Here is an 18,352-nt window from a genome sequence, read left to right as displayed (position 1 = left end):
GTACAGGAGGGAAAGGGGAGGCTGGCAGCAAAGCCGCGCAGCTCCCCCACTCGCTGGGGCGCCCCTGAGAGCCTGGCACCCTGGCACAACTCACCAGTAAACCCAATGGGAAAGACAGCTCTGGTCATATCACAGCAAAGCAATTTCCATCTTGGGTGATTTTTTAAGAATTATATGCAGTTTTATGCACGCTATACCTCCGCATATGCATCTTTGGGATAGCTCAGTCAGTAGAGAAGGAGATTGCTTGTCTCAGGGTCAAGCTCCACATTGGGTGAATGATCCCTGCATTGCAGGGGTTTGGACTAGATGAGTCTTGTCGTCCCTTCCAACTCTATAATTCTTTGATTTCTTGGCCGGATAATTGCACTGCAAAATTCAGGGAAGCACAAATTTTGAAGGATGGTTGTGTTTTAGTATGAGCATTCTTCCCGGCAGCGTAAATCACCTTTAAACGTGAACTGAATTGAGTTCCTCCCCCATCCCTACCAACAGTAAAGATCTATTGGCCGCTTTGTAGTGGTTACTTACATATCAGGTTAGTCAAAATAAAAAAATTCCTTCCAGTAGCACCTTAAAGACCAACTAAGTTAGTTCTTGGTATGAGCTTTCGTGTGCATGCACACTTCTTCAGATATACTGAAACAGAAGTTGCTATCAGCTATCTGCCAATCTCCCATTCCCACCACCCTTCTGAGTAATACCCCTCCCCACCTTCTCACTATATAGAAGGATCTGGCAACTTCTGTCTCAGTGTATCTGAAGAAGTGTGCATGCACACGAAAGCTCATACCAAGAACTAACTTAGTTGGTCTTTAAGGTGCTACTGGAAGGAATTTTTTTATTTTGACTATGGCAGACCAACACGGCTACCTATCTGTAACTATATCAGGTTAGTGTCATTCCCGCTGCCTTGCCTTTCCAGATCCAAACAGGAATGTTTATTGTTCTGCCTCTCAAGAGCAGAGCTCAGGGCAGCTAAAAATACCCTCTGATTTCTTTCTATATTTATGTGATGTTGTTTACACGGGTTCTTACAGGCAGGAACTGGCAAATGGTTGCAAGAGGGAGGTGTGGAGAGGCTCCAAATAAAGGCCGGTTTGAGCTTCACTTCCCGCACAGAGAAGATAGCAGAGGGCATTGAAATATATGCAGCAAGGGCATATCGTCGACGCACAACAGGTCTGGGTTTCTGGCAGTTTGTGTCCATTTTTTAAAAAGTATGCAAGGACTCAGTGCTGGCAAAAGAAAAGTCTCGCTTGTGACCTTCCCGCATTTTGAGCACCGATCAAATATTCTTGCATTGATGGTATAATCACAGCCCAGAGATTGACCACACATTAGCAGTTAGGTATCTAGGTACTTTCCCAGTAGTGATGTATGGAAGTGAGAGCTGGACCATAAAGAAGGCTGATTGCCAAAGAATTGATGCTTTTGAATTCTGGTGCTGGAGGAGACTCTTGAGAGTCCCATGGACTGCAGGAAGATCAAACCTCTCCATGCTTAAGGAAATCAGCCCTGAGTGCTCACTGGAAGGACAGATCCTGAAGCTGAGGCTCCAACACTTTGGCCACCTCATGAGAAGAGAAGACTCCCTGGAAAAGACCCTGATGTTGGCACAAGGAGAAGGGGATGACAGAGGATGAGATGGTGGGACAGTGTTCTCAAAGCTACCAGCATGAGTTTGACCAAACTGCGGGAGGCAGTGGAAGACAGGAGGGCCTGGCGTGCTCTGGTCCATGGGGTCACGAAGAGTCAGACACGACTAAACGACTAAACAACTATCTATGCAAATGGGATGCGGGTGGCGCTGTGGGTTAAACCACAGAGCCTAGGACTTGCTGATCAGAAGGTTGGTGGTTCGAATCCCCGTTACAGGGTGAGCTTCCGTTGCTCGGTCCCAGCTCCTGCCAACCTAGCAGTTTGAAAGCATGCTAGTGTAAGTAGATAAATAGGTACCGCTCTGGTGGGAAGGTAAACGGCGTTTCCGTGTGCTGCTCTGGTTCGCCAGAGCGGCTTAGTCATGCTGGCCACATGATCTGGAAGCTGTACACCGGCTCCTTCGGCCAATAAAGCAAGATGAGCGCCGCAACCCAAGAGTCAGCCACGACTGGACCTAATGGTCAGGGGTCCCTTTACCTATCTATGCAAAGCGCAGGTGTCAATCAGAAATGAAATATCACGATTTTGAGTGAGTTCTGTGGGAAAAGTGGAGAGAGAAATATTCCCTTAATAGAAGAATTTGGGACATCCAATGAAGGTGAACAACGCTGGAAGATTTTGGGCAGAAGAAAGAAAGTGCTTTTCCACACAGCGCATAGTTAAACGATGGCATTTGCTCCCACAAGATTTAGTGATGACCACCAACGTGGAAGACTTGAAAAGAGGATTAGACAAATTCATGGAGGACAAGTTGATGAATAGCTACTAGCCGGGATTGAAAATGTTCTACTTCCAGTGCATACCTTCCAACATTCCTCAGATGAAAACGGATATTCCTCACTCCCCACCAACTGACCCTCCTCAACCCCCCCCCCAATTTTGTCTGTCAGCCTCCCAGAACATTTCTTATCAGAAGGGACACAGCACACAAACTCTTCACCTCTTTGGTAGATTTACGAAAAGAAAAACACACACCAGTACATAAATTTTAGAATGGGGCAAGATTAGATGCACATATAGTGGTCTTGTAGTAGGGTTAAAGACTACTGGGAAATGATATGCAATGAATTGAAAAGGCTGTTCAAAATAACTTTAATTTAAAAAACCCCAGAAGATTTTCTTTTGGGAATTATAGGGACAGAACTACCAAAATTGTATAGAAATTTATTTATGTGTGCTTCTACAGAAGCAAGAATGTTACTTGCCCCAAAGAAGAATGGCAACTTAAGTTGACAGAATATGTGTAGCTTGCAGATTTAACATACAGAATAAGAGAACAAGAAGAACATACGTTTAGAGAAGATTGGAAAACGTTTATTGAATATATGGGAAATAACTGTATACAGCTGAAAATGCTGGCAGCATTAAGATAAAACAGTGTAAATAAGTTTTGACAGATGTAATAATGGAATACTTAATGGCATAGTTTCTGTAAAATATGTAGGGATTTATGATATGTAAAATGAACCATAGAAAGAGAAGAAGGGGAGTCATTGATATCTTATGCAAAAATGAGGTTACTGAGTTGTCCCACCCTCCATATTCTCTCCATCTGGTCCCACCGGATTTCTTTCTTTTTCCAAAACTGAAATCTGCACTGAAAGGGCACAGATTTTCCAACATTTCACACTTCCAAGCTGCTGTGACGAGGGAACGGAAAGCAGTACGAAAAAAGGACTTCTCCAGAAGTTTCTAACAGTCCTACGAATGTTGTCAACAGTGCCTTGTATCAGAGGGGGCCTACTTTGAAGGCCTGTAAGGTACTTATGTTCAAATATTTCTCTCTGTCCGATTTCTGTGGCCATTCACCGAACTTTCCGGCCACACCTTGTACGAACGCATTAGTGACAATAACACATAAGACTGAATTGGATTGGGGGAATTGCAACAAAAATAAAAATGTGTCCTTTGCAAAATGCACATCATTTGCACATGTATATTATGTGAAATGCAGAGAAAATGCATGTGATTTGTTTTTTTTAGGAGAACATTTTTTTTCCATTAAAAAATCGCAAACTGATGTGGTGGAAATGTGGTAAAATGAATTCAAGTTTGGAAAGCTGCAAAACGGAGAGAAATCGAAAGGGACAGGTCCGTTTCTCTTTGTGTGGGAATTTCCTTTGATTCTCCCCTTTGCAGGCTGCAGAACCTGCTGCCTCCAATTTCGCCTCCTCTTGCAAAACCCATCATCATCATCATCATCATCATCTCGTCCTCTCCCGCAGAACGTGCAACATGATCGCAGTAATCTCTTGCTCTCTCCCTGTACCCTTTCCAGTTCTGTTATAATCTTTCCGTGCGCGAAACAACCTCTGATTTATACCAGCACCGGAGCCCTGAAGCCTTTCTCTCCCCCCCTACCCCCCCTTTTAATTCTGCACCTGCATTGTATGGCTAAAGGCTTCGGGGATTGCAATAACTCTCCCCAATCTCTTTCCCAGGCAGTGCGGTGCGCAGCTCAATCCCACTTTAGGAGAGATTTCCTCTCCTGCTCCTTAACAAAAAATAAATAAAAATGGCTTCGAGTGATGTTAGAAGTCATCAGTTAGCCAGATGCTGAAATGAATAGGTTGGAAATCCTACCAAAATGTTTGTGATACGCTCTGTCTCTTCGCTTAGCACATGCAATAGTGGAATCTTTGCTTTCATGCCTATTAACCATGTACCGTATTTTTTGCTCTATAAGACTCACTTTTTCCCTCCTAAAAAGTAAGGGGAAATGCGTGTGCGTCTTATGGAGCGAATGCAGGCTGCACAGCTATCCCAGAAGCCAGAACAGCAAGAGGGATTTCTGCTTTCACTGTGCAGCAATCCCTCTTGCTGTTCTGGCTTCTGAGATTCAGAATATTTTTTTCCTTGTTTTCCTCCTCCAAAAACTAGGTGCGTCTTGTGGTCTGGTGCATCTTATAGAGTGAACAATACGGTAATTTCTGCTTCAGCTTGAAGCAGGTGACGCAGCCGGCTGCACTTCCATACCAGTCATAGAAGAGTTGGAAGGGGTAGCGTTGCTGGAATTTCCTGGACATATACAGAATACCGTAGTCATCAGCAGTGTCCAGGCAGAAATCAGGAACAGTGGCGTAGCGTGGGGGGTGCAGGCGGGGCTGGCCGCACTGGGCGCAACATCGGGGGGGGGGGCGCTCACACTTGCAGCTCTCTGCCCCTAGGGCAGAGGGGGCGCAAATTACTTGCCTTGCCCCGGGTGCCGACAACCCACGCTACGCCACTGATCAGGAAAACCGTCCGGGGAAATCTGGCATCCCATGTATGGCAACCCATGTTGTCAGTGTTGCCTTTGCCGATTTGCCATAAAATTGCGAATTTACAAAAAACAACAACCCAGCAACTTTGAGCAAAACATTTTCAAAAAGCTCAACCGCTGTTCAGAGTCCAGTCCCCGGCTTGATAACACAGTGAGGGTAGTTAATTAAAAAGGATGATTTGTTGTGAAAATAAACAGATAGCTCTGGGCGGCTTTACACAGCCTTTTCCACTACAGTGGTACCTCAGGTTAAGTAATTAATTCGTTCCGGAGGTCCGTACTTAACCTGAAATTGTTCTTAACCTGAAGCACCACTTTAGCTAATGGGGCCTCCTGCTGCCGCTGCACCGCCAGAGCACAATTTCTGTTCTCATCCTGAAGCAAAGTTCTTAACCTGAAACACTATTTCTGGGTTAGCGGAGTCTGTAACCTGAAGCGTATGTAACCCGAGGTACCACTGTAGATGAGAAGTCGGATTTAAAAGGAAGAGACCATTACAGTTTATGGATTATGAAATTTATATCAATTCTTTATGTAATGTGCGACTGAGGATATTCTTAATATGGTGTAATTTGTCTTTTTGTTGTTGTTATGTGTTGAGCAAATAAAATATTATTTTTTTAAAAAAAGAAGGATATATAAGAGCCAAGCAAATGTAATCTCTTCTGCGCCCCTTCGCCTTCTGCAAATGGAAGTGCATTTTGCAGGGAGAGAGTCGTTTTTGGCAGAAGAGAGTTCAAAATGGATAAGGGAGGAAATAGCCATCTATGCTGGCAGAGAACCAGAAAATTCCTTGGGCTTCCTGGAAGCCATTAACACCCTCTCCCATATGCTATCTCTTGACATTCCAGCGCTGGCTTTTACTGAGGTGGCCACAAGACAACAGCTGCATGTCCATCCAGCTGTCTTCCAGGTAGGGTAATGTTCGCACCCTTTTATGTGGTGCTGCAGTGCAGACGCTTGGAACTTCTCATGCCTCGCAAGCAGAGCCTTCAACGTCGACTTCCGTAACATCCTGGTATCGAAATGAGAACTAAACTAAATGTCTCCGTGCTCTTCCAGTTTCGCCCTGAACTGTGGCGGAGCTTCAAGTTTAAGCCATGGCCAAGTCCAAGAACAAGGCTTGGGGCTAAGACTCGGTTTGCCGCCAGGCAAAGATGTGATATGGATGGCAGGGAGAGGGATGCGATGGGCCGAGTTCATGCCGATCATTAAGAACAGAGCGGCAATCGAGGGCCCTCCAGACGCTTTGGTGGTACAGCTTGGCGAAAACGATCTTGCTTATTGTAAAACCATTGATTTGCAATGGAATGAATTTTAACAGGGAGAAATGTAAAGTATTGCACTTGGGCAAAAAAAAATGAGAGGCACAAATACAAGATGGGTGACACCTGGCTTGAGAGCAGTACATGTGAAAAGGATCTAGGAGTCTTGGTTGACCACAAACTTGACATGAGCCAACAGTGTGACGCGGCAGCTAAAAAAGCCAATGCATTTTCTGGGCTGCATCAATAGGAGTATAGCATCTAGATCAAGGGAAGTAATAGTGCCACTGTATTCTGCTCTGGTCAGACCTCACCTGGAGTACTGTGTCCAGTTCTGGGCACCACAGTTCAAGAAGGACACTGACAAACTGGAACGTGTCCAGAGGAGGGCAACCAAAATGGTCAAAGGCCTGGAAACGATGCCTTATGAGGAAGGGCTAAGGGAGCTGGGCATGTTTAGCCTGGAGAAGAGGAGGTTAAGGGGTGATATGATAGCCATGTTCAAATATATAAAAGGATGTCACATAGAGGAGGGAGAAAGGTTGTTTTCTGCTGCTCCAGAGAAGCGGACACGGAGCAATGGATCCAAACTACAAGAAAGAAGATTCCACCTAAACATTAGGAAGAACTTCCTGACAGTAAGAGCTGTTTGACAGTGGAATTTGCTGCCAAGGAGTGTGGTGGAGTCTCCTACTTTGGAGGTCTTTAAGCAGAGGCTTGACAACCATATGTCAGGAGTGCTCTGATGGTGTTTCCTGCTTGGCAGGGGGTTGGACTCGATGGCCCTTGTGGTCTCTTCCAACTCTATGATTCTATGATTCTATGAATGTATTCAGTGACTTTGAGGAACTACTCACTTCTTACCCCAGCACTAGCATTCTGTGGTCTTCCTTACTAGAAAGACGCATGTGGAGAGATTGTCGCTCCCCTGCTGCGGTGAATAGAGCCCGAAAGATCTTCCAACGTACTTTGGCACGTAGAGTGGCGGCTCTGGGGAGACGGGTCATTGACCATCCCGAGATCCAGTACACCAAGGTGGCCCTCTACAGAGATGATGGCGTACATCTTTCCGATGCGGGAAGTGATGTTTCGTTGAGCGATATTATATCAGGGATTAGGGATTGGTTACAGGTTTGAGGGTATTGGCGGCGAGCTTGGGCTCAAGTGGCGGTTAGGCATTGGTAGGGGTTCTGTTCTATTGTTATGCAAATGAAGCGGAGAAGGATCGGCATCACCTTCCCCCAAGCAAGGGTAGTCCAGTAAAGGATTCCGGGGGGCGTGGCCTTGTCCTAAGCCTAGGGAGGTGTGGACCCACGGCACGCCCCCACGCAGTGACCCCGGGGGAGGTCCTAGTTGACGTGCCTCAGCAGGACTCCTCCCTCTGGTGATGAACCCTTCCGGCCTCTAGCCGGTTAGTAGTTAGGACCAATGCCTAAGCCAATGCCGCTCAATTCCTGTAATCAATAAAGTTGTGGCCTAATTTGACCCATTAACCTGAATTCTTGTGTCCGTGTCTTTATTTCTTCGGGGGGAGGCGGGAACTCGCCACGCAAGCAGAGCTTTCTGCCTTCAACATCGACTTCCGTAACATCCTGGTATTGAAATGAGAACTAAACTAAATGTCTCCGTGCTCTTCCAGTTTTGCCCTGAACTGTGGCAGAGCTTCAAGTTTAAGCCATGGTCAAGTCCAAGAACCACACCACACACAACCAGTCTCGCACATAATGAGGCATCTGATGAAGATCTGCATTTTAAAATGAGCTTAAAAAATATATTTGTAAATGTTTGTATCTCTCATGCCAGGCATAAAGCAGCTGGCAGCTGTTCAAGGGCCCCACTGATCTATAAGCAGGAGACGAGCGCCTCAGGATTGTAAAAGGAAATTACAGGCTAGGAGCAAAAGGTCACACTGACCATACAAATTACAGAATATAATTAAGCTGCAAAAACACAATTAAGAGTAGCAATAATTATTGTGCCTCCCATTAAAACTTGAGCCACATTTTCATAAGGTTAAAAGGGCAAATAGAAACAGCAGCTGGACTAAGGAAAGAGGCTGCTCTCTGAAGCTGCTTTGAAGCTTCAGAGAACTTAGTAAAAGCTAAATTCTCTAAGTTCTCTAAGTTCCTTTTCTTCTAAAAATCTATATATGTTATGTATGAAATATATTGGCTTAAATGTAATTATGCAAAGGATTTAGAAAGTAAGAAATGTTAGATTCTTATGTTAGATTCTTATTTCATAGATGGTGTGTGAGAAGGTGAACCCAAGATCTCTGTTTAAGATAAAATTAGAACAATTAGCCATCTGTTTTGCAGTGAATAGAGCAATAGGGCAATAGGGCAAAGATAATCTGATAATTAAGGTGCCTGGTCGAGGTAAATGTAAGATATATGACTACTTATTTGCCATTTATAGATAGAAGGATATATAGCTCTTTGTCTCCCATAAAAGGTAATAGGAAATGGGTGTATCTTTTATGACTGGTTCTAGCAAACAGCCAATAGGAATTTCAACCAGGCTGATTGGACAGAGGCAGCCAAAGGAGGAGCAAGGGGGCTGGGCTGAGGAAATATAAGTGCTGGCCATCAGGGCTGGAGTGGGCAGAGCTTTGGTAACCATATACCACTGTGCCTCTCATTTATTTGTCTGACAAATAAATTATTATTTTAATTTCTCTATTGCTGCATTGAATATTTCATTCCAGCTAAGCGTTAACCACAAGGAGGGTGCTAAAATAGCTGTCAACTTTTCCCTTTTCTTGCGAGGAATCCTATTCGAAATAAGGGAATTTCCCTTTAAAAAAAGGGAAACATTGACAGCTATGGTCTTGCAAGCGGCACAGAAATGGCATTAAGAAACCCAGATCAAATAAATATGAATCTCTGAAGGGGGTTGATCCCAAGTTCCTGCGGAACACACGTTTTGCAAAGAAACACAACAAGAAAGGGCAGAAGAAAATGCGGACCAACAATGCTAAGAATGCCAAGTGCTATCTAAATAACTTTGTCTTTTTTATTATTTCTTTGTTTCTTATCTTTGCTAGTTCTTTATTTTTTATTTCTTTATAAATTTTCTATTTTATATACTTTTCTTTTTTTTTACCTGTTAAGAGTACATAATGTTTGTATAGACATGTAAATTTTTTAATCAATAAAGAATATTAATTCACTAAAAAAGAAAAGAAAAGAAAGAAGAATGCCAAGTAACCAGTTTGCCTCCAGATGGCAAAAGGGACTGACTTGCTTGGCAAATGACCAGCAGTTGTTTTCTTCTTTTCACTCAAGGCGTTTTGTATAAATAAAATTGAGTGCAAAATGTGAAACAAAACAAAAACAAAAAAAACCTTAATGTCTCCATCCATATTTTATAACTCTTGCCACCCAAGTCAGGTCTGCAGCACTGCCAAGTTGCAAGGCTTGTAAAACTCAGCAATTAGCAGGCCCTTCTGCCCCCAGGATCCTAGGAATATGCCCAAAGAGGCATAAAAGGTAAAGTAAAGGGACCCCTGAACATTAGGTCCAGTCGTGGACGACTCTGGGGTTGCGGCGCTCATCTCGCTTTATAGGCCGAGGGAGCCGGCGTACAGCTTCCAGGTCATGTGGCCAGCAGGACTAAGCCGCTTCTGGTGAACCAGAGTAGTGCACGGAAACGCTGTTTACCTTCCCACCGGAGTGGTACCTACTTATCTACTTGCACTTTGACGTGCTTTCGAACTGCTAGGTTGGCAGGAGCTGGGACTGAGCAACAGGAGCTCACCCCGTTGCGGGGATTCGAACCACCAACCTTCTGATCGGCAACTCCTAGGCTCTGTGGTTTAACCCACAGCACCACCCGCGTCCCACCAAAGAGGCATACCTCTCAATTATTTCACCTTCGCTTACTGCAGGTAGCAGTAACAAACACCAAACTGCTTGGTCACCTTCAGCCCAGTGCTCACAATGTGAACCCAGCTCCTGTTAGCACCCTGAGCTCTAACCCTACACCCTTACTGTTTCATCAGCCTGCCATTACATCCTGCTTCGCTTAGGGCTGTGGTGGCCAAACCCGGCCCACCAGATGTTTTGGGACAACAACAACAACAATAAGAATGATTTATTATTTATACCCCGCCCATCTGGCTGGGCTTCCCCAGCCGCTCTGGGCAGCTTCCAAGAAAATATTAAAATACTGTAATGCATCAAACATTAAAAGCTTCCCTAAACAGGGCTGCCTTCAGATGTCTTCTAAAAGTCTGGTAGATGTTGTTCTCTTTGACATCTGGTGGGAGGGCGTTCCACAGGGCGGGTGCCACTACCGAGAAGGCCCTCTTCCTGGTTCCCTGTAACTTGGCTTCTCGCAGTGAGGGAACCGCCAGAAGGCCCTCGGAGCTGGACCTCTGTGTCCGGGTAGAACGATGGGGGTGATGTACTGAGTTGAATAGGATCCAAAATGCAGCAGTCTGGTTGGTCCTAGAACAATAGGATTCAGAATGCAGCAGTCTCATTGGTCCTAGAACAATGCAGCCACCCAATCCAGCTCCAGGTGGAAGTGAATCCACAACCTGATTGGCCTACAGGAGAATCCCGGAATTAGCCAATCACGTGCAGCCCATTGTGTAAATAATGTATATAAAGCAGATATTGTGGGGGAACTTTCATTCCTCCTCACCACTATGAGCTGAATAAAGAGCATGAAATCCACTCTCGACTCCAAGTATATTTCACTTCCAAGGCATGGAGGAGAGAGAGAGAGAGAGAGAGAGAGAGAGAGAGAGAGAGAGAGAAGAGAGGTAAACTGCAGAGCACATGTATGTGTGTGTGTGCAGGCCCCACATTGGGAATCTAACGCTGTGCTTGTGTACTTGAAATGAAAGCAAACATTACACCCACAAATGGCATCCCTCTGGCGTGCTTACTCACCCAAATGAGAGCTGCCCCCAGCTACTCAGGAGGCGGCTGTGGCTTCCATATGCCCTCCATTCAAGAAGGATGAGTAATGGCATGCCCAAACTGAAGCCACCCTGAACGCTTCCATAAAAGAACCGATCTGCATTCACCTGCACAGAGCTCATTATTTTCACAAGTGTTTAGCTGGCTGCGAGAATTCGGTTCTGTTTATTTATTTATTTGCTTCGGTTCCAAGCTAGATAAACAAACAGGAAGGATTCGAAATCTGCGGAACCAAAAATTCACAAAAGACCGGTGTAAATTTACAGACTATTTGAAAAGTAATTGTGCTGATCAGACTATTTTTGTAGGTTTGCAAGAAATTTTGTGAGGTGAACTATTGGAACTATTGCAAAAATGGATAAAGGGGAGGATGGTTAGTTAAGATAATTAAAGGCAATATGAATTTAAGAAATGCATAAGAAGTGGTTAAAACGGTGGATCATCAGAGGTGCTGATGGAAGTCCAAAAAAAGATTGTATAAGTGGTGAAGTTTTGTGGTATGTATTATAATTGATATGTTAAAATTAATTAAAAATATTATTATATTTATTTGCTTCGGTTCCGGACGCGCGCGAGAAAAACCAAGCACCTCCTCTGCTCCTGGGAAAAGATGCAGAAAGGGAGCGCAAGGCTGAACCCCATGAGCTGATTCTGGCTTTCATTGAGAATCTCAGCCATCTCTCTCCCCCTGATTCAACCGTTGTATAACACCTCTGGACCCTGGCCCAGAAAATGTGTGGTTTCTAAATGAAATATAGAAAGGGGTGTGTGTGCATGTAATAACTTTTGTGCCAGCTAATTCCTCTGAAATGTAGGTGGCCCAAGAAATTGGCCTCGTCCCCATTTCATACTTTTCAAATGACTTGACGCTGGTATATATATATAAATTCTGCGCGAACTTAAAGGCGTTCAAGTAGCAACTCCGAAAGGGCATGTCAACAACCCCTTAGCTGCTAATACCCGTTCGTGATAATAAAAGGACTGAGCCAGGAATAGTTGGCTGCCAGAAGCCAGCATTTCAAGTAGTACCCAAAAAAAATAAAAGAGTGCAGGTTGGTTTTGCAGTCCTTTGAAGGATTTTGGTGGAGGTGCTTTAAAAAAAAGAAAAGAAAAAGTTAGGAGGCCATAAAGGAAATTTGAAAATGGGCATGTGGACTGTAACATATTTTAACATTTCCTGTGCAAGAGTTTAAACTTGGTTAACGATTAATTCTTATTTTTCCAATAAGCATTTAAATGGTAATGTCTCGGAGGTAAATATGATCATCAAAGGTTTCGTCTCTCATTGGAGGGAAGTAGGAACGGGAGGAATGGGAAGCTTGTAGAAGTTTTGTTTTTTAATTAAAAAAAAAAAGCTCGTTTTTATGAGTGTATGCCTGTCAATGAGAATACTTCTCACAATTGCTAATTATGTCTTGTAATAGGGGTGGACCAGGTGAATTTTGATGAGCTTGCTGGTTCCAATTTGTACACCCTAAATGACTTGTGAGTCCCAAATATCCACATCGACCTGCCTGTGCTCTAAAATCAGCAAGTCAGGCCTATCTGGTGTTCCTTCCTCAGTTTTCTTCTTCTTTGGCGATCACTCATAGCCGTGTAATATTGTCTTTCATAAACACAGTTTTGACAGTGAGTCCGTAAGTGACTGTGGAGGCCAATTCTGGACCCACGTGTCCTTCCACAGTGGGGACATAGGTTTCCGGGTGGGAGTTGATCACAATGAGGGTTTGCCTTCCTCTTCCCACGTTTCTCCCTTGCGTCCTGAGTTCAAGCGTCTTCAAAGTCCATGACACCTTTGGGAAAGGCTGTTCTCCAACTGGAGCGCTCGCAGACCAGTGTTTCCCAGTTGCCAGTGTTTGCACCACATTTTTAAAGATTTGCCTTGAGAGAATCTTTAAACCTCTTTTGTTGACCCATCAGCATTACGCTTTTCATTTTTAAGTTCGGAATAGAGTAGTTGCTTTGGAAGACGATCATCAGGCATCCGCACAACATGACCAGTCCAACGAAACTGATGTTGACATTGCTTCAACACTGCTGATCTTTGCTTCTTCCAGTACAGTAGCATTAGTTTGCCTGTCTTCCCAAGTGATGTGTAAACTTTTTTGGAGACACCGCTGATGGAATCTTTCGAGGAGTCAGAGACGATGTTTATAAGTGGTCCACAAGGCCCACCTGGTGGTCCCTCCTCAGTACTAAGTATATGGCATGGGCCCCCCAGAAAGGGCCTTTTCAGTGGTGGCTCTCAATATGTGAAGCTCACTCCCTATCGAAGTGTGTCTGGCCCAGCCCCTCTATTGTTTCCTGGCTGGAAAGCTTAAAGCCCACCAACGCCGCCACATGGGAGATAGATTGTAGAAAAGGAAATATGAACTGGCCCCTCCTTGTAGCTTGACCAATCGTGGCTAGGAGTGGTTGGGAGCTAGGTGGAGTCATAGATCTAAAAAAGCATAGACTCGCACACACTGGCCAGCTTCCATTTTGACTTGAAATGTTCATTTGGGGCAGGGGTCAACAACCTTTTTCAGCCATGGCTGGTCCACCATCCCTCAGACCATGTGGTGGGCTGGACTATATTGGGGGAGGGGGGGAATGAACGAATTCCTATGCCCCACAAATAACCCAGAGATGCATTTTAAATAAAAGCACACATTCTACTCATGTAAAAACATGCTGATTCCCTGACCATCCGTGGGCCGGATTGAGAAGGCGATTGGGCCGCATCTGGCCCCCGGGCCTTAGCTTGCCTAGTCCTGGTTTGGGGCTTCTCAGAAGTATGTAAAAGCAAGAAACGGGTGGGAGGACTATGGCCCGCATTAACACCCATCTGAGAGGTGCTGGAACTGCGTTCTGGCGTTCCCTGGCTGAAGAAAAGCACTGAGAAGAATCAACCATACCTGTAGGACCTGAGGTCAGACCCTCACAGGGACATGTCCCCAAGAAAACAAACACCTCCTACAGGACCGCAGTGGTGCAGAAAGTTCCTCAAACTGGAGACGGTGAAATGGAAGAGGGTTGCCCACCTTCAGACCAGAGGTCCTTTGAGAATCTAAAGCTACCTAAAAGGGGTGGAGCCTGAGAGAGGTCATCTGGGGAAGGAGGCTCAAACCTGCTCTCAGCTTTGGTGGGAGCAACTTGTTCACTTGGAGCTGTCCGTGGTCCTGAAACGTCTGCAAGGCATCAGACCTCACATCCACTTTCCACCTGAAACCATGCATCAACTACCGTATTTTTCGCACCATAGGACGCACCGGATAATAGGACACACTTTGTTTTAGAGGGGGGAGAACAAGAAAAAAGAAATCTCCCCCTCTCTGCCCAGCGCCCCTTCAGTGATGCGGCAGGAGGCGCTGCACAGAGAGGGGGAGAACTTTCCCCCTCTTGTTTTCCCGCTCTAAAACAAGGTGCCATTTAGTTCAGGCGGCTACCTTGGAAGCCTGGAGAGCGAGAGGGGTCGGTGTGCACTCTCCAGGCTTCAGGTTCCTTTCAACCTGCTCTTTGGGGCTGGCGGGGGAAAGCCCACCACCAGCCCCAAAGAGCATGTCAGGGAGCAGCGGAAAGGCGCAACGGAGAGACTCCTGCCATAGCCGCGTGTCACCTCTCCAGCCGGGAGAGGGTTGCGGGGCTATGGCGTCTTCGCTCCATAGGACGCACACACATTTCCCCTTCATTTTTGAAGGGGGAAAAGTGCGTCCTATAGAGCGAAAAATACGGTAATCTGGTACACCCAGGCGCTTGGACGAAGCCATCAAGTGAGCAAGCAAGCCAGCAGGGCTTGTCATGAGGCAACAGAAGCCAACTGGCTCAAGTGGCAGGTGGTTGGGGCAGCCCTGAAGCTGTTTCTCCTGAGACCTCTTCCTGTTGGAAGATGGGACGTTTGTCCTGCATATAGTCAATAGTGCTTAGTTTGTTTTTTGGTTGTTACTTTGTTAATGTTGTTAATATTGTTTTGTGGATTATGAGTGCTCTAAAGCTCTGTGAAATCTATTCTAATCATCTAATCTAATCTGATTTTTATTGTGGTTGCTCTGTTTAATCTATTTTTTTGTTAATAATGTTTTACAGAAGGTGGTTGCTTTATTGATGATTTGTTAATTATTTTATATAATTTAAGTTACAGTGGTGATGTTCTATGTATCGTAATTCCTTATTGCATGTAAACCACTTTGTGGCACATGTGAGTGAAAAGCAGCATAGAAATATAAAAAATGAAACGAAGTAAAATATACCCACTAGTCATCACTACCTCTCAGCCTCATAAGGTCGTTGTGAAGAGATAGCGGGAAGGGGAAGGACCATTTACGCTGCCTCAAGCTTCTTAAAGGAAAAGGCATGTATATATGTTGTAGACAAGTGCCGGATTTAGGTATAAGCTAAACAAGTTATAGCTTAGGGCCCCACTCTCTTGGGGGCCCCAAAAAACTTAAAGGAAGAAAAACTGGATGTACATTTCCAAAATATAAGATAAAAAAACAAATAAAATAAAATCTACATACGTCAACAGTGTTTTGTGTTGTGTAGGCTCCTACGATGTAAGTCATGGGCCCCGCCAGCTAGCCAGCTCCCTAAAATATCACTGGTTTGCTTTGCTCATTATCAGTCTTTGTAAATTGTGTTTCTAAAGGAACTTTTGTTATTGCCAATGTGTTTGCATTATTAAGTTTGTTGTGAATAAAAAATCATTTTAAGTTAGAGCTTAATAATCATTTCACTATTAATATACTTCTTCTTAATTGTATTTCACTATTAATATACTTCTTAATTGTATTTCAGTTCAACAATTACTTTGATAAAATACATGTTTTGTTATGTGCAAATGGCTTGAGATACCTATTAGGTCCATAAATATACCGTATAGCAATACAAAAAACAGCGACATTTTGTTGTTGACAAAGGACAGCTGGACATATAAAGTGCCTCATTACCTTCAGCAGCTTAGGGCCTCATCGAACCTAAATCTGGCCCTACTTGTCGATAAATAGAGATCCCATTTTGAAATCCAACTTCTATGCCCAGTTCTAAACACCTTTGGGGTGTTTTCGTCTTTTCAGATTCCATCGCTTCCCAGTCAACTAATCTGTTCTTTTCTCATTAAAGCCTAAGATCTCAAGTTCTCATTTTTGTGGTCAGGTTGTCTCTCAGTGTACACTCAAACCCTGGAGGTGATAATTTAATATAATTTTGACGATCCTCCCTGTAATTACGTGGTGTGTGTATGTGTGTGAAGTCCCCTGTTCTCTTGATGGAGGTTGCAAAGTCATTAACGAGCAATTAAGTGAATGCACTTAGGCCTGACAGATGACATCCAAGGATGCCAGAAATGATTGCAACTTGTTTTTCTTTTCTTTTTTTTTACCCCGTGACATTTTAATAACAGAATTCAAGCTATCTCAGATGAAATCTGGGATTATTTTCCACATCAAACACGATTCAATGGTGCAGAAATTATAATGGGCTTTCGACAGCTGCAAAGATGGTTTGACAGGAGCGTGCATGTCGTTTTCATGCTACAGTATTTTATGTTTGCGTCCCAATTTTTTAGTGCAAAACAAAACAAAACAAAACAAAACAAGCAAACAAACAAACAAAAAAACAAGCCGCACAATTTGTCTGTAAATGGCCTTTCCCTGGTCAGTTTGGACAGAGGAAGAGCAATATACCATCTGCCTGCCCTCACAACTTCCAACTTATCTCAACCAGTGAGAGTTTCCATGTTCTAAGAGTCGTGTGGCAAAGGGGGCCAGCTTGAGCATATCCCTCTGCCCCCACAGTGCCCTGGGGAGGGCAAGAGTCAGATAATTGTGTGCATTGGATTTCCAGGGAGCATGTAGTGGTTTGGTCTGCACATGCCCAGAGGCATCTTTTACCGTCACATTTTAAAGCTATCTTTAGAAATGGTGCTGTGGGTTCAACCACAGAGCCTAGGACTTGCTGATCAGAAGGTCGGCAGTTTGAATCCCCGCGACGGGGGAGCTCCCGTTGCTCTGTCCCTGCTCCTGCCAACCTAGCAGTTTGAAAGCACCTCAAAGCGCAAGTAGATAAATAGGTACCGCTCCGGTGGGAAGGTAAACGGCATTTCCGTGCGCTGGTTCGCCAGAAGCAGCTTAGTCATGCTGGCCACATGACCCGGAAGCTGTACGCCGGCTCCCTCGGCCAATAAAGCGAGATGAGCGCCGCAACCCCAGAGTTGGCCACGACTGGACCTAATGGTCAGAGGTCCCTTTACCTTTAGAAATGTCCTAGTTCCCAGTGGCAGAAGTTACTGATTCTCTGCTTCACGAAGCAAAGGAGGCCCCATGCCTCTGAAAACTAGCTGGCCACAAAAGGAAGAAGAAGAAGAAGAAGAAGAAGAAGAAGAAGAAGAAGAAGAAGAAGAAGAAAATAATAATAATAATAATAATAATAATAATAATAATATGTACCCTGCCCTCCCCGGCCACAGCCGGGCTCAGAACTTCTAACATTATATATATATAACTACAGTATACATAAAAACAGGCATCAATTGATTAAAATATATCTTAAAATTAAGTCAGACAAATTAAAATCTGGACAAATGGCCGTTATCAGGTTAAAACTGAGAGCGGTTAATACTTGCCAGAACCAACTGTTTTCAAGGATCATATAAGGACCTGTGAAGAGGCTGGAAGGCCTTCTTCATGTTTGTTCTTATACAAAGGAAAATAGGTCATACTGCCCCCTGGCCAAAGGCCTGGTGGAACAGCTCCATCTTGCAGGCCCTGTGGAAAGATGTCAAGTCCCGCAGGGCACTGGTGTCTTGTGGGAGAGCGTTCCACCAGGCTGGGGCCATGGCCGAAAAGGCCCTGGCTCTGGTTGAGGCCAGTCTAATTTCCCTGGGATCTTCAGAGTGTTATTGTTTGCAGACTGTAAAGTCCTCTGTGGGGCATACCAGAGGAGGCGGTCCAGTAGGTACGAGGGTCCTAGGCCATTTAGGGCTTTGAAGGCTAAAACCAGTATCTTAAACCTGATCCTGTACTCCACCAGGAGCCAGTGCAGCTGGTATTATTGTTGTTGTTTAGTCGTTTAGTCGTGTCCGACTCTTCGTGACCCCCTGGACCAGAGCACACCAGGCACTCCTGTCTTCCACTGCCTCCCACAGTTTGGTCAAACTCATGCTGGTAGCTTCGAGAACACTGTCCAACCATCTCGTCCTCTGTCGTCCCCTTCTCCTTCTGCCCTCCATCTTTCCCAACATCAGGGTCTTTTGCAGG

The 18,352-nt window shown here is 44.7% G+C and overlaps 2 long non-coding RNA genes across 2 annotated transcripts in view; both read left to right on the top strand.

Moving 5' to 3' along the window:
• LOC309530625 overlaps nucleotides 1–18,352 on the top strand; it is a 419,691-nt gene that overhangs the window by 42,413 nt on the left and 358,926 nt on the right. The window lies entirely within an intron of this gene.
• On the top strand, nucleotides 7,533–9,118 carry LOC309531139. Its single transcript, XR_014219103.1, has 2 exons — nucleotides 7,533–7,901; nucleotides 8,918–9,118. It is a non-coding gene; the product is annotated as an uncharacterized lncRNA (long non-coding RNA).

This window comes from Podarcis vaucheri (genome assembly GCF_965113315.1).
Source record: "Podarcis vaucheri genome assembly, chromosome: 4".
In the NCBI taxonomy this organism is placed as follows: domain Eukaryota; kingdom Metazoa; phylum Chordata; class Lepidosauria; order Squamata; family Lacertidae; genus Podarcis; species Podarcis vaucheri.
The sequence above is the reverse complement of the archived record's forward strand: the minus strand, read 5'-3'. Positions and strand labels throughout refer to the sequence as shown.